Source organism: Balaenoptera ricei, chromosome 4, assembly GCF_028023285.1.
Source record: "Balaenoptera ricei isolate mBalRic1 chromosome 4, mBalRic1.hap2, whole genome shotgun sequence".
In the NCBI taxonomy this organism is placed as follows: domain Eukaryota; kingdom Metazoa; phylum Chordata; class Mammalia; order Artiodactyla; family Balaenopteridae; genus Balaenoptera; species Balaenoptera ricei.
Window position 1 is genome coordinate 78,609,685 of NC_082642.1, and position 15,183 is coordinate 78,624,867.

Genomic DNA, 15,183 nt, shown 5'->3' on the forward strand with positions numbered 1-15,183 from the left:
CTGAACCCCTTACCTCTGTCCCCTACACCCACTCTCCTGAATTTGGTGTTTATCATTTTCATGCATCTTTATATACCTTTACCATACATGTCAGTGTATGGTAAAGGTATATAAAGACAGTGTCATAGCAATGAAATCCTCTTGCAGTTGGGTGTTTTTCTCTCAAAATTGTTCTTGACATTTATCCATGTTGATACATATATCTCTAATTAATGTTTTATCATCACTTAAAAATTTTTACTTATGTATTTGTGAAAATTGAGATATAATTGACTATAACATTGTATGTTTCAGGTGTACAACATAATGATTTGATATATGTACATGTTGTGAAATGATCACCACAATTAAGTCTAAGTAACATCTGTCACCACACATAATTACAAATTTTTTTCTTGTGGTGAAAACTTTTAATACCTACTCTTTTAGCAACTTTCAAATATATAATTCAGTATTGTTAGCTATTGTCATCAGGCTGTACGTTACATCCCCAGGACTTACCTGATAACTGGAAGTTTGTGCCTTTTGACCACCTTCACCCATTTGCCCACCCCTCACCTCCCACCTCTGGCAACCACCAATCTGCTTTCTGTATCTATGAATTCTTTTTTTTTTTTAAAGATTTCCCATATAAGTGAGATCACACAGTATTTGTCTTTCTCCGTCTGACTTATTTCGCTGAGCATAATGTCTTCATTGTCCATCCATGTTGTCGCAAATGGCAGGATTTCCTTCTTTGTGGCTGAGTAATATTCCATTGTATATATTTATCACATTGTCTTTAACCGTTCATCTGTCAGTGGACACTTAGGTTGCTTCCATGTCTTGGGTATTGTAAATAGTGCTGCCTTGAACGTGGGGGGCGCAGGTGTCTTTTTGAGATTTGTGATTTCGTTTCCTTTGGATAAGTACCCAGAATGACATGATTTGCTGGGTCATATGATAGCTCTAATTTTAGTTTTTTGAGGACTCTCCATACCGTTTTCCATAGTGGCTGCACTAATTTACGTTCCCACCAGCAGTGCCCGAGGGTTCCCTTTTTCTCCACACCCTCACCTGCATTTTTGTTATCTCTTTTGATAATAGCCATTCTAACAGATGTGAAGTAATAATCTCATTATGATGTTGGTTTGCATTTCCCTGATGATTAGTGATGCTGAACACCTTTTTAAAAAAATTAATTAATTAATTTATATTTTGGCTGCGTTGGGTCTTTGTTGCTGCGCCCGGGCTTTCTCTAGTTGCAGCGAGAGGGACTTACTCTTCGTTGTGGTGCGCGGGCTTCTCATTGCGGTGGCTTCTCTTATTGCGGAGCACGGGCTCTAGGCACGCAGGCTTCAGTAGTTGTGGCATGCAGTCTCAGTAGTCGTGGAACACGGGCTTAGTTACTCCACGGCATGTGGGATCTTCCCAGACCAGGGCTTGAACCCATGTCCCCTGTATTGGTAGGCGGATTCTTAACCACTGCACCACCAGGGAAGTCCTGAACACCTTCTCTTTTTCTTTTTTTTAAAGGTACAGGCATACCTTGTTTTATTGAGCTTCACTTTATTGCACCTTGTACATAGTGCATTAATAGTTTTTTTTTATCGAGGGCTTCCCTGGTGATGCTGTGGTTAAGAATCCGCCTGCCAGTGCAGGGGACACGGGTTCGAGCCCTGGTCCAGGAAGATACCACATGCCATGGAGCAACTAAGCCCGTGCGCCACAACTACTGAGCCTGAGTGCCACAACTACTGAAGCCCGCGCGCCTAGAGCCTGTGCTCTGCAACAAGAGAAGCCACTGCAATAAGAAGCCCGTGCACTACAACGAAGAGCAGTCCCCGCTCGCTGCAACTAGAGAAAGCCCGCGCGCAGCAGTGAAGACCCAACACAGCCAAAAATAATATTTAAAAAAAATTTTTTTTATTGAGGTATATTTGATATACAATGTTATATATGTTTCAGGTGTACAACATAGTAATTCACGATTTTTAAAGGTTATACTCCATTTATCATTATTATAAAATATTGACTATATTCCCTGTGCTGTACAATATATCTTTGTAGCTTATTTATTTTATACATAGTAGTTTATACTTCTTAATCCCCTACTCCTAACGTGATCCTCCGCCTTTCCCTCTCCCCAGTGGTAACCACTGGTTTGTTCTCTTTATCTGTAAGTCTGTTTCTTTTTTGTTATCTTCACTAGTTTGTTTTATTTTTTAGATTCCACATATAGGTGAGATCATACAGCATTTGTCTTTCTCTGTCTGACTTACTTCAATTAGCATATTACCCTCCAAGTCTATCCACGTTGTTGCAAATGGCTGTACACTTTTTCATATGCCTGTTGGCCATCTGTATGTCTGCTTTGGAAAAATGTCTATTCAGATCCTCTGCCCATTTTTCAATTGTTTTTATCATCACTTTTTTTTTAAACGTCTTTATTGGAATATAATTGCTTTACAATGTTGTGTTAGTTTCTGCTGTATAACAAAGTGAATCAGCTATACATATACATATATCCCCATATCCCCTCCCTCTTGTGTCTCCCTCCCACCCTCCCTATCCCACCCCTCTAGGTGGTCACAAAGCACCGAGCTGATCTCCCTGTGCTGTGCAGCTGCTTCCCACTAGCTATCTGTTTTACATTTGGTAGTGTATATATGTCAATGCTAGTCTTTCAATTCGTCCCAGCTTACCCTTCCCCTTCCCTGTGTCCTCAAGTCTATTCTCTACCTCTGCGTCTTTATTCCTGTCCTGCCCCTAGGTTCATTAGAACCTTTTTTTTTTTTAGATTCCATACATATGTGTTAGCATATGGTATTTGTTTTCCTCTTTCTGACTTGCTTCACTCTGTATGACAGACTCTAGGTCCATCCACCTCACTACAAATAACTCAGTTTCGTTTCCTTTTATGGCTGAGTAATGTTCCATTGTATATATGTGCCACATCTTCTTTATCCATTCATCTGTCAATGGACACTTAGGTTGCTTCCATGACCTGGCTATTGTAAATAGTGCTGCAATGAACATTGGGGTGCATGTGTCTTTTTGAATTATGGTTTTCTCTGGGTATATGCCCAGTAGTGGGATGGCTGGGTCATATGGTAATTCTATTTTTAGTTTTTTAAGGAACCTCCATACTGTTCTCCAAAGTGGCTGTATCAATTTACATTCCCACCAACAGAGCAAGAGGGTTCCCTTTTCTCCACACCCTCTCCAGCATTTGTTGTTTGTAGATTTTCTAATGATGCCCATTCTAACTGGTGTGAGGTGATACCTCATTGCAGTTTTGATTTGCATTTCTCTAATGATTAGTGATGTTGAGCATCCTTTCATGTGTTTGTTGGCAATCTGTATATCTTCTTTGGAGAAATGTCTGTTTAGGTCTTCTGCCCATTTTTGGATTGGGTTTTTTGTTTTTTTGATATTGAGCCGCATGAGCTGCTTGTATATTTTGGAGTATCATCACTTTTTAAAAGCCATGATTCTGTTGAGGGACCCTTAGGTTGCTCTCAATTTTCTGCTATTATAGACAGTGCTGCCACAGACAGTTTTGTGTGGGTGTCCTTGTACACAGACATGAGAGTTTCCAAGGGTGGGTGTACATCCAGGAGTGGAGTTACTGGGCTCAGGGCATTGTGCTCTTCAAATTCCTGTGTAGTCTACATGCCAGCTGTGTGCCCTTTGCCCTATGCCCTCACCCACACTTGGTGGAGCCAGATTTCACATGTACAAGCCTACCTTCTTATTCTGTGCTGAATAGCCTTTTGTGATGAAAACAACAGAAGAATAGTTACACAGGGAATGCATCTAGACCATGTTCTTGGCTGTTAAGTCCTCAGCAAAGTCTGGATGGAGATCGCTAAGGCAAGCTGTGCCGTTATTAATTCAGAAAGAACATCTTGCTAAGAAACATGGAGTGAGAGATGTGGAGCGTGCTGGGAACTTGGACGGGCCTGTCGGCCATCTCCACCAGCAATCTGCTTCAAGGCACCATCCTTTTGCCTTGACCTTGGTTTGAGGGAATAAATAGGGAGCCCAGAGTTCTGGGTTTGCCTGGGGTGATCCCAGTTCATGCCAGTTGTCCCAGAGAAATTATTAATAGCACCTCCTTTGACTCTTCAAAGTGCTTAGGTTGGAAAGATAAATTATATGGTCACCATAGCTATAAGAGTGACAATTCAGATCAGCTTCCTATCCAAAGTATTCGGATTTCTGATACTCTGCTGGGGTCAATGTAGAGATGATTGAGGGCCCAAGAGCCCAGGTGTTGAGAATCCACTGTTGCTGCAAAAGCAAGATTTAAGATGGAGGTAGGAGCCCTCGGAAACTTTCAGCGAGGGAGCTGACCGCAGCCCAGAAGCCCTTCCCCTGAGAAGGTCTGGTGCTCTCAGTGAGGAGGCCTGGCCGTGCTCCTTGGTCCCTGCCCATGGCCAGCTCCAGGGGCAGGTGGGGCCGGGCAGCCTGACGGGTGCCCCCCCCCCCAGTCTCCTCAAGATCAGAATCCGTTCCAAGCCACGAGACAGTGCTCCCTGCCAGCCTTTTCACAAAAACAGTTCCTGGATTTGCTGTGTGAGCTGTGGCCAAGCTCTTGTGACAACACCTCCTGGAATTACAAAGAGATCTTTTGTGGACAGCCGGCTCCAGCTAACAGCTTGTGGATGGCTGGACTCCCTCTGGCGCTTTCTTTTCTAGACAGCCCCCTCACTCCCGTCCATTCAGTTCAAGACAATCTGGGATCCTAGATGGATAATTGGGCCATTTGATCAACCTGAAGAGGTAGGTCAGGGCAGGCTTCCAGCATTAAAACTTCCGGAGGAAATGACAGGTCACAATGGGAGATCTGTGGTGGGAGACAGCTCAGGGCACCGGCATTCAGGGGTTCCCTTCCAGCACTGGGCCACCTCCCAGGTAAAGGCCACCAGCTCAGCAGTGTGCTCATAGGACAAAGGCTTATCCTTAGAAATAAATCCACATGGGATTTCCAACTGAGCAGCCTCAGCGGCTGAGCCTCTTACTTTAAAGAGTAGACCCACTGAGGATGACGCCTACCAGTGGCGTTCCAAGATGCCTCTGGGGGTCCCCACCTCCGCAAAGTCTTTACTGAGCTGCCCTCACCCTGACCTAGGCCCAGATAATAGTGAACCCTCTTGCTTTTGTGCCTCCCCCGTGATCCATGAGGAGTGTCTGTGTGTGTGTACACACACGTGCACGTTCCTGTCACGGTACACTTATCCCCCCAAGGACAGTGACAGTATCTCATTTATTTCTGTATTCCCCTTTATGCACTAGGTGCTGAATACAAGTTTGTTAAATGAAGAAATGAGTCAATCCTTCACCGAAAGGGGGTTAATCCCGGAAGCTGACTGGATAGAGGAACTCAAAGGATATTGTCAAGTCTCTTTTTGCTTTCTTCATTTCTTGTCTCTCTCATTTTCTGTTATGCAAACAGAATGTTTCCATGTTTGGGGAGGATGGTCACCAGCAAGCCCTAAATCACAGCATTTCAGCTTTGGGAAAGGAAGGCAGCTCCATGGTCCTCCCCTAGTTCCTTGACCACCCCTGAGGCCATGGGGCAGGGTCCTCTGACTGGAGAGCCCACTAGAATCATGTGATTGCAGTGGGGAAGAAGCAGTTCCCCAAAGTGGGGGCAGGTGAGGTGATCCCGAAGAGACAGAGATAACGGACATCTAGAGCAACAGCATTGAGGTTTGAGGAATTCCTAGGAAGAGAGATTCAGAGTTGGAGGACCGTTCTTGTAGGAGGAATGACTCTTGCACCTCTAATAACCACAGCCAAGGAGCGTAGGCCCAGCCACGTTTTACAAGGACCATCCGCTCTGCAAGAACAGCGAGTTGTTATATGTGCAGGCTCTGGACATCAGTCAACAGTAAGCAGATGTTTATTGAGGGCCTGCTTCATACCACCCACCGTGCAGGCCTGGTGGGGGTGGGAGTGGTCAGTGGTCAGCAAACAGGACACATCCCTGCCCTCCCGTGGCTCGCCCTCTACTGGACGCCCATGTCCACTGAATGGCCTCCACTGAGCCTCCCCTCCCAGCAGGCTTTGGTTCCAGGACGACGGGGGTGGGGTCATCCTCCCAACAGCTAACATTCTTGGAAATGGGCTTGACAGGCACGGCTCCATTTCACTCTGGCAACCGTGCTATGATGCAGATTTTAGGATTTAGAGTCAGAAACAGACCCTAAGGTAAGCAAAGAAAGAGAGAGGGAGAGAGGAGGTAGGGGTGTGGGGAGAGGGGTTGGGGGAGAGAGAGAGAGAGAGGGAGTTCACAGAACTGAAGGAAACCATGAACAGCCAGGTTTGGGGCGGGCTGGGACGGGGCCAGGGCTTGCCGGGGCTCTGTGTGGACTCCGTCTAGCGGGCACTGCCCTACTGGCTCAGCATCATCTACCTTCAGTCCCTGCGGCTTCTCTCAAGAGTCCAGTTCCCAGGGCAAGGCTCTGACTGGCCTGACCTGGGCCAGTGCCCAGCTCTGGGATCAGATTCTGTGATTGGCAACCCTGTCATGTGGAGCTGAGGAAGGGTTTGTCATCCAAAGGAAGGGTGAGAAGAAGTGTATTGGGGGCGGAGAAAAACAGCAGCTGTGTACCACCTAGATGCTGTTATTATCTCCATTTTCCAGGTGAGGAAACTGAGGCTTAGAGAGGTTAAGTGGCTTGATCAAGGTCACACTGACAGTGAGTGACAGGACTTAAACCTAACCTGCTTGACTGCAGAGCCCATAGTCTTAACCTCTATACCAGGGAAGGGGGACTGCGGGGGTACCTCACTTGACCACAAATAGTAATTTAACAGAATAACATAGTGGTTAAGAGTTTGCAGACCAGTTGGAAGGTAATTGCAATCAAACAGGCAGGAGAGGAAGAACTAACTTATACCAAGGCAGGAGCTAAGATGGACAGGAGGACATGAATGACTGCAGAGCAGGAAAAGGAATGTTAAGTAGCTAAAACAAAACCTGTCATGGTTGATAACAAATGGGATGTAGGACAGAAAGAAGGAGTCGGTGCAGACACTCAGGTTTCCCATGCGGGCACCTGGTGGATGGGACTGTCTTTCCTGGAGGAACAGAACCCAGAGGAGGAGGTGGTGGGATTGGGGGTAGAAGGGAGATGAGGATAATTTGGGACATGTTGGATTTGAGGAGCCTGAAGGACACCCAGATGGAGATGTCCAGGAGCCAGTGGAGAGGTGGGGTCTGGAGCATGGGAAAGAGCCGCAGGCATAGCTGGTGGCCCCGAGGGCACTGTGTAGCACGAGACTCACAAAGGCCTGAGGAGCAGAAAAGCAAGCCTGGGGATCACAGCATCTAAGGGTTGTTCAGAATACTTTCCAGGGCCTGGATTTCGTGAGAAAACATCACGGAAGCGATCCCATTCATTACTGCGCATCACTGTGGTTCTTTCTGCCTCTTCCTCCCCTGCCCCCTCTCCCCACCTTGCCTTACGTGGCCTGTAAGTCAGTCTTAACGTTTCAGTGTCTGCAGCGTTTCCTGAGCCTCTGGAGCGAGCTTTATGACACCTCAGCACTTACTACATTGTAATAACTTAATCAGGTCAGTAAATATTTTCCCTGGTAGACCTGAGGTTCCATGAAGGCAGGAACCATGCCTGTCTTGCTTATTGTTGTATCCCTGTAGGAGGTGGAGAAACTCCCCTCCCTTTTCCAGGGATGCTGATTTACTTGGTCAGTTTCCAAGGCACAGATAGGGACAGGGTCACAGGGTATTAAAACTCACCCACATTCCTGTGACTCTTCTTCCCCTTCCTTTACCTGTGCTCCTGAATCTGTGACAGCCTGGGCTCTCTTGGGAGCTGGCCTCTTCTCCTCTTCTGTCTTTCCACACGAGTACAGGGCACTTGGGAGGGCTCCTCATTTAGGCCAGTGCCCCTGGTAAGGCCCTGGTCTGGGCTGTGAGGCTGAGAAGGTGCCCTACCGGCTCAAAGAGACACCCACTTTGGGGCCGTCATGCACTCACCCAGCTAATAATAAAGAAGCACGTTGGTGTCTCACTTATTTTTATCCTCACTGCCTTGGGAACTTTGTGGAAAGGGGGATGATGGGAGGGCAAGACTTGGCCCTCTACTAGACCACTTACCTCATTTAATCAGTTGAAAGAAGGAAAGAAGGAAGGCAGACATGCACAGACCAGTGCTGGCTTCTGCCCTCCAGTCACAGCCGTTTATGACGATCTGTCCCTGGGAGCACCTGTCTTAGAGCTTCGAATACAATGCAAACCCTGGGCTGTGCTCTCGTGGGCACAATCCACACACGTTGTGCCAGACGATGGTGACGTTACAACAGTCCCGGGCTTCATCCTGATGCATTTTGAAAGGCTCCTGCCCGTCTGCCAGCAAGTAGCAGTGTAAACCTCCAGCACGGAGCAGGAGTCCAAAGGTCTGAAGGGCCTATTAGGTAGTCAGCATTTTCTTGGCCCACGAGTAGCCTCCAGATCTGATAAAAGTCTCTCAAACTGCCTGCAGGCTACACGTCACAGCAACTCTACAAGCTGGTATCATGTCTTCCCCTTATTCTACAACTTTTGTTCAAAGAAACTCTGTCATTTAGCAGAGCGCCCAGCGCTAGCAATAATAATAATTAACATTAACTAATAATAGTAAATGGTGCTACCATTTATATTGATGACCTACTGTGTGCTGGGTACTCCATTCAGGCTTTTACATGTTTCTCCCATTTAATGTTCCCAACTGTCCTATGAGGTTGGTGTCATTATTTTAGAAATATGGAAATGGAGATTCGGAGAGATGAAGTGACTTGCTCAGGTCACAAAGCTGATGAGAGGTGTGGTCAGGTTTGTAACCCAGGTCTGATGGACTCCAAAGCCCTTGTTCTTTGGCCGTGCTCTTCTCCCTTCAGCTGGGAGCAGGAGGTGTGGTGGGGATTCTGAGAGTAGCAGCAGAGACCCAGACAGGACTGACAAAATGCATTCCCAGAAGGAAAAAGCTGTTATGTCTGACCCCAGAATGGTAGCTTCGGCAAACAGGGAGAAGAAAATGCCTCACCTGTTCCTCTGCTTGTGGAACTCTGGGGCAGATCAAGTACCATTTCCGGCTGGGCTGAGAAAGAAGCCTGGGGTGAAATTGGTTAGAGCCAGTATCAGGGAAGATGCTGGAGAGCAAGGATAAGCGGGGAGAAAGGACTGGACATTCCAATGACCCTTCCCCACCTGGGGCAGGTACAAAGGACCTGCACTGCTCAGGGACCCGAGGCAGGGCCTGGCAAAGGCCTGAGCTCTGCAGAGGAAAGGAGAGCCCCCAGGGGGTCCCATTGAGAGAGGTCCTGAGTGGGCCTCTCTAGGGATCCTTCCACATCAGGTGGAGGTTTGGGAGGAGGAAGGGAAATGCAAGACGGAAAGGCATTATTTTAAAAAACAAATGTGACTGATTGACTTCTCTGCTTGAAACCTTAAAACCTATCAGGGGCTTCCTATCTCCCTTGGGCTGAACTCCAAACTCCTTCACATGGCTGGTGAAGTCCTCTGCAATGTGGCCACTGACCCCACCCCCAAAACATACTTTATGATCTGGTGTTTCTCCCTACCTTCCCCAACATTAGACCCATCTGGGGGGCTTTTAAAACACATCAGTGCCAGACCCTGCCCCCAGCCGGGGATCCCTGGGAGTGGGTAGCCTTCATTTCTAAAAACTGTCCCGGTGACTCCAATGTGTCTAAGTTGAGAATCCCTGCTGCTCAGACTTTTCCCTGTGTCACCCTCTCCTGGCCAACTCCTCTTATGCTCCGGGCCACAGCCCTGTCTCAGCTCCATGTCTGCCTCCTTGGGAAGGCTTCCCGGACCCCGTCACGGTACTCTCCTTGACAAGGTGGACTGAGTGCCCATCTGTGCCTGGGCCCCATGCTGTCCTGGGCTTGTCCTGTGAATTCTTGACACGCGCCCTCCTCCTCTGACCATGACCTCCCTGATGACCGTTGTTCCCCTGCACCTGGCACACAGTAACTGTTCAATAAATGGCTGAAATGATAAATATCAAGTTAAAATCTGTCTCCCTAAAAGTCACCCTTAGTCCCTGATATTTCTTCCTTCCTAATTAAACATGAAAGGCCCAGTCTTTTCTGTGTTTGAAACTTTCCCCAAATGTCTATGGGTATTGGTCTTTAATTAGCGCTTCTGGATCCCTCTGGGTCCTTGCTATCCTCCTGAGCGGGGAGCTGGCTCTCTGTTCCTGCAAACATTTCCCTAAATAGCTCCTAGAAAAGGTAGTGCAGCTTCTCCACCAGAAAAGACAGTTTGCAAACAAGAGCTCTGCACAGGCAGGTTCAGAGGCAGCTGAGGTGTCCCCCTCTCTGGGAGACGTTTAGAGCACCTCCACTTAAGATCACAGAGAGGTGTAGTCAACATGTCTATTTCCTCCTCCGCCCTTTCTCAAGGGAAGCCAGAACTGAGCTCTTGTCAGGGAGGTTACCGGCTGCAGAATAGTTTCAAGAGAGTGGAGGGGATGATCCAGGTTGGATCAGAAGAAGATGAGGGCCAGAAGCTCCCAACAGGGCATCAATTGGCTTTGGAACAGCTGAGAACCTCGCCCTGGTCCAAACACCCCGAGGCAATTTTCCAATTTCCGAAAGCAACTGCGGAGGAAGAGGCCAGCACCTTTCTCACCTCCTTGAATGGGCAGCTCAGAAGTGGAGGAAGGAGCCAGGAATCCACGGGGCATCCTTCTCCGGCCAACTGTCCAGGGCCTGGAGGGAAGCCAGGCCGCCCTCCTCCTGGAGTTTGGGAATGTGCCCAAGAATAAGGAAGCTGCGGCCCCGGCTCCCATCCGGGAGAGGAGGTGCTGACGGCAGCGAGTGCCCGGCCTGGTGGGGATCAGGGGAGAGGGATGGCCGCTGCCAAAGCACTGGGTGTGGACAACTAGGCTTTGTTAGATTTCTGGCTCCGTTGACTTTTCTTCTCTGAGCTCAGTTTCCTCATCTGAAAATGAGGGTTTTGTTGGGCCAGGTGTCAAAGGTCCTTTCTAGGCTTGCCTTCTGGGGCTGATGAGAAAACGGAGGAAGCAGAGAGAGAGAAAAGTGCAGGAGTGATTGTGACTCAACTGAGCATCCTGTCTGAGGGGATTTGGCATGTCTAAACGTGATGTCAGTTCTTGACAGGAGGCCCCGCCCATAGGGGTGGGAAAGTCTCCCCTACCTCTTGGATGAGACATCAGATGAGGAAACTGAAGCCCAAGGAACTTTAAAAGACTCACGCAAGGTCACACGGTAGCCAGCAGAGGGCCTTTGTCCACTACAGTGGTGGCAGGTAGGTGGAACTTCTATGCCAACTCGGAGATTGACAAGGGCTGTCTGCAGCATCACGTTGAGGAAAGAGCCCATAATTGATGAACAATGTCTGCCATAGGCTTGGGAAGAGGACGTGGCAGCAGGAATCACACATATTTGCTGTACTTACTGATTCATTTAGTAAATTGCTTCTTCATGCAGGGCAGTGGTCCTTACACTGCAGATTTAGTGGGAAATAAGACAAGCCCTCGTTCTCAGGAAGCTAACGTTTTAGAAGGGGAGACAGACGATGCACGTGTAAACAAATGGCTAACTAATATAATCTCAACTAGTGCTAAGTAGTATAAGGAAAATAAAATAGTGCAATGGGATAGACAGTGATGGTGTGGGGGAGGAGGGAGGAGATCAAAGTGCTCAGGGAGGTGACATTTCAGCGGAGACCTAAATTCTGAGAGGCAGCTCTGTAAGAGCTGGAAGAAGAGATCCAGACAGAGGGAACAGCCAGTGCCAAGGTCCTGAGGTGGTGCCTCCAAGGGACAGAGAAAGACCAGAACTGAGGCTGCTTAGATGGCAATGGAGAGGGTCAGTGGAGGAGGTGGGAGTGGTGAAGCCAGCCGTCTGCTCCATGAGCCCATCTGGATGCTGACAGGCCTCCCGATCCTAGCCAGTCCAAAATGACACCCTCAGTCCCTACTTCCCCTCTCCCCCAACCAAATTGCCCCTCCCCAAGTTTTTACTTCTCTTCCCATAAATGACCAGCCACCCCATTGTTCATACTACTGTGCTATGACCCCAGCCCTGTCACCATCACATCTTGCCTGTGCCCTCCTCACTGGTCTCCCTGCCTCCACCCTAGTTCTTAACTGAAGCCCAAAGAGCACTCATCCCTCCATCACTTACTGCCTCAAAGCCCTCTTCTCCCAGTTTTGCCTGTCTTGCCACTATCCCCAAACCACAAACCCAGGGACACATATTTATTATCTTTTTCAAAGAGAATCTGGAGTTGGTCACAGCCACAGGAGTATTATGCCCCAATTCAATTCACACACATTCTTCTAATTATCCCTAAACTGATCGTGTTTCAAGATTGGTTCCGGGGCCTGAGTGTTAATTGTTGTAAGGCACCTGCATTTATTAGGCACCTGCAGTGCTCCTGGCCCTTTGGCCAGAGCATCATAATAGCTCTGCAAGGGAGGTATGATTATTGTCCCACCTTCATTCCTGTGGATACTTGGACTCAGAAAGGTTCAGCTTCTTATCATAAGTTCCCCAGCTGGTAAATGACTGAGCTAGGATTTGGACTCAGGTCCCTCTGATGCCAAAGCCCAAGGTCTTGCTTCTATATTCAGGTTCCTCCTAGAAACAAATGGACAAAGAATGATGGGCACAGAGAGAGGCATCTTGACCTCAGTCTGGATGTTTTTCCTTCATTCCAAATCAAAGGTTGCAGCCCACTCCCTGGGTTCCTTGGTACCTTGTCAGTCTGGAAAGACAAGAGGGTTAGGACCTTCTGCCCACGTAGCCCTGGAGGGATGGAGGTGCCCCAGCTCTCCTTATCTGGCCTGGCTTTCGGTCCCTATCCCTCCACCTGCCCTCCTTTCACGTCTGTTCTGTTGCCAGGTGGTCAACTTCCTGCCCCAGGCTGCTGTAGCCAGTACTCAGGTGCCCTCCAGCCTGTCGGCCTCTTGATCAGGAACCATTCCCGTGGGAACCATGGTGCCAACATCCGGTGGGGACGGGCCCTCTGTTACCTGCTGGCCCGGCTGCCTCTGCTATCAGGCCTAAGAACAAAGGAGACTGTGCCTGCTGCCAGACAGGCTGTGTTTGTCCAGGGCGAGGCCTACCCTGGCACAGATGCTGGGCAAACAGGAGCGTCGGCCTCACGGATCTGCCTTACAACGAGCAGGGCTTCAGCTGGGAGGTGTTGCTGCTGCCAGGCCACCTGCCGAAATATTACCCTGCCTTACTGCAACCAGCGCCCCAGGGCAGAGGGGGCTCTAGGGCAAGCTGTCCTATCTCTTGAGCCTCAGACTTTCTAGCTCTACAATGGGGGAGTTGCACAAGATGATCTCCAAGATCCCTTTTGTGGTCTAGAACCTTGAATGATGTTGCTGGGAGTCTCTAGGGCTTAAGAAGAGATCGAAGGCAGAAGTTCCCAGGGTGGGGTGGGGTGTGTGGAATCTGGGAATCTCATGGCATCCTCCTCCCCCCACCCTCACCCCAGCCCCAGGTACCCATGCATACCTCTGGCCAGGAGGATTGAGCTCTCTAGAGCAATGTCTTTGAGCAAGGGATCCATGACCTCATTTACACTAATGGAGCTTTTAGCACCATATCTAGGGTACTTCATGGTCAGAGGATTAAGAGTGACCATCTTGCTTCCAAGGCCACCTATAATCTGATCTCTCACACTCTCTGTCCTCAGAAATCTTAGGGTAGCTGGGGAAGGTTCAGAGGGACCATGGAGGGATGTTTCTCCAGATAGGACAGTAAGAGGCTGCATGGTGATAGTGACTCTTGGACTTCAGTGTGCATCAGAATCACCTGGAATGCTTATTTGAAATGCAGAATCCTGGGCCCCATACCCCAGAGATTCTGAGTCCCAACATCCAAGATGGGTGGGTGGCTCAGAATTCTGAGTTTTTAACAAGCACCTAGGTGATCCTTAGGTCTCTGATGAAGTAGAATGAGTGAGTCTAAAAGCTATACAATCCTTGATTCAAATCCCACCCTGCCACTTATGAGCACTGTGACTTGGAGCAAGTCACTAAGCCTTTCTAGGTGTCAGTTTTGTTTGTAAAATGAGGCTATAATAACTTCTACTTCTTAATAAACAAGACTTTTTTTCAGAGTGTTTATTGCACTTTGCAGATGTTTGTTGAGCAAATGGGATACAAGTCCATTTGCCCAATCCAGAAACCTGGGAGTTCTTCTTGATGTCTCTATCTACCCCATACCTCTCAACCACCCAATCACAAATCCCGTGAACTCTACCTCCTAAAATATCTTTTTTTAACAAATAAATTTATTTATTTTTGGCTGCATAGGGTCTTTGTTACTGCACACAGGCTTTCTCTAGTTGCAGTGAGCGGGGGCTACTGTTTGTTGCGGTGCGTGGGCTTCTCATTGGGGTGGCTTCTCTTGTTGCAGAGCACGGGCTCTAGGCACGCGGGCTTCAGTAGTTGTGGCTCATGGGCTCAGTAGTTGTGGCTCACGGGCTCTAGAGCGCAGGCTCAGTAGTTGTGGCGCACAGGCTTAGTTGCTCCGCAGCATGTAGGATCTTCCTGAACCAGGGCTCGAACCTGTGTCCCCTGCATTGGTAGGCGGATTCTTAACAACTGCGTGACCAGGGAAGCCCTCCTAAAATATCTTAGACCTGCCCACTTCTCTCCATCCCCACAGCCACCACCCTAGTCCAAGCCGCCATCTTCCTCTGCCTGACCACTGCACAGCTTCCTCTCTGATCTCCCTGTTTCCACCCTTTCCTCCTCCCATTCTTCTTTCCCAGAGAAGCCATGTTAATGTGATAAAGTAATGGCTCTGCTTCAAACCCTAGCTCTCAGGGAGGCCTTTTTTTTTTTATTAAATTTTTATTGGAGTATAGTTGATTTAGAATGATGTGTTAGTTTCTGCTGTACAGCAAAGTGAATCTGTTATACATATACACATATCCACTCTTTTTAAGATTCTTTTCCTATGTAGGCAATTACAGAGTATTGAGTAGAGTTCCCTATGCTATACAGTAGGTCCTTATTATCTATTTCATATATAGTAGTGTGCATATGTCAATCCCAACCTTTCACCCCCGCCGAGGAAGGCGTTATGAATCTAAAAAAAAATTCCTCTGGTCCCCCACACCGATTTCCAAGCTTCCTTTTGGCCCCCCTCAGTCTCCAACTCTACACTTAAGTTATT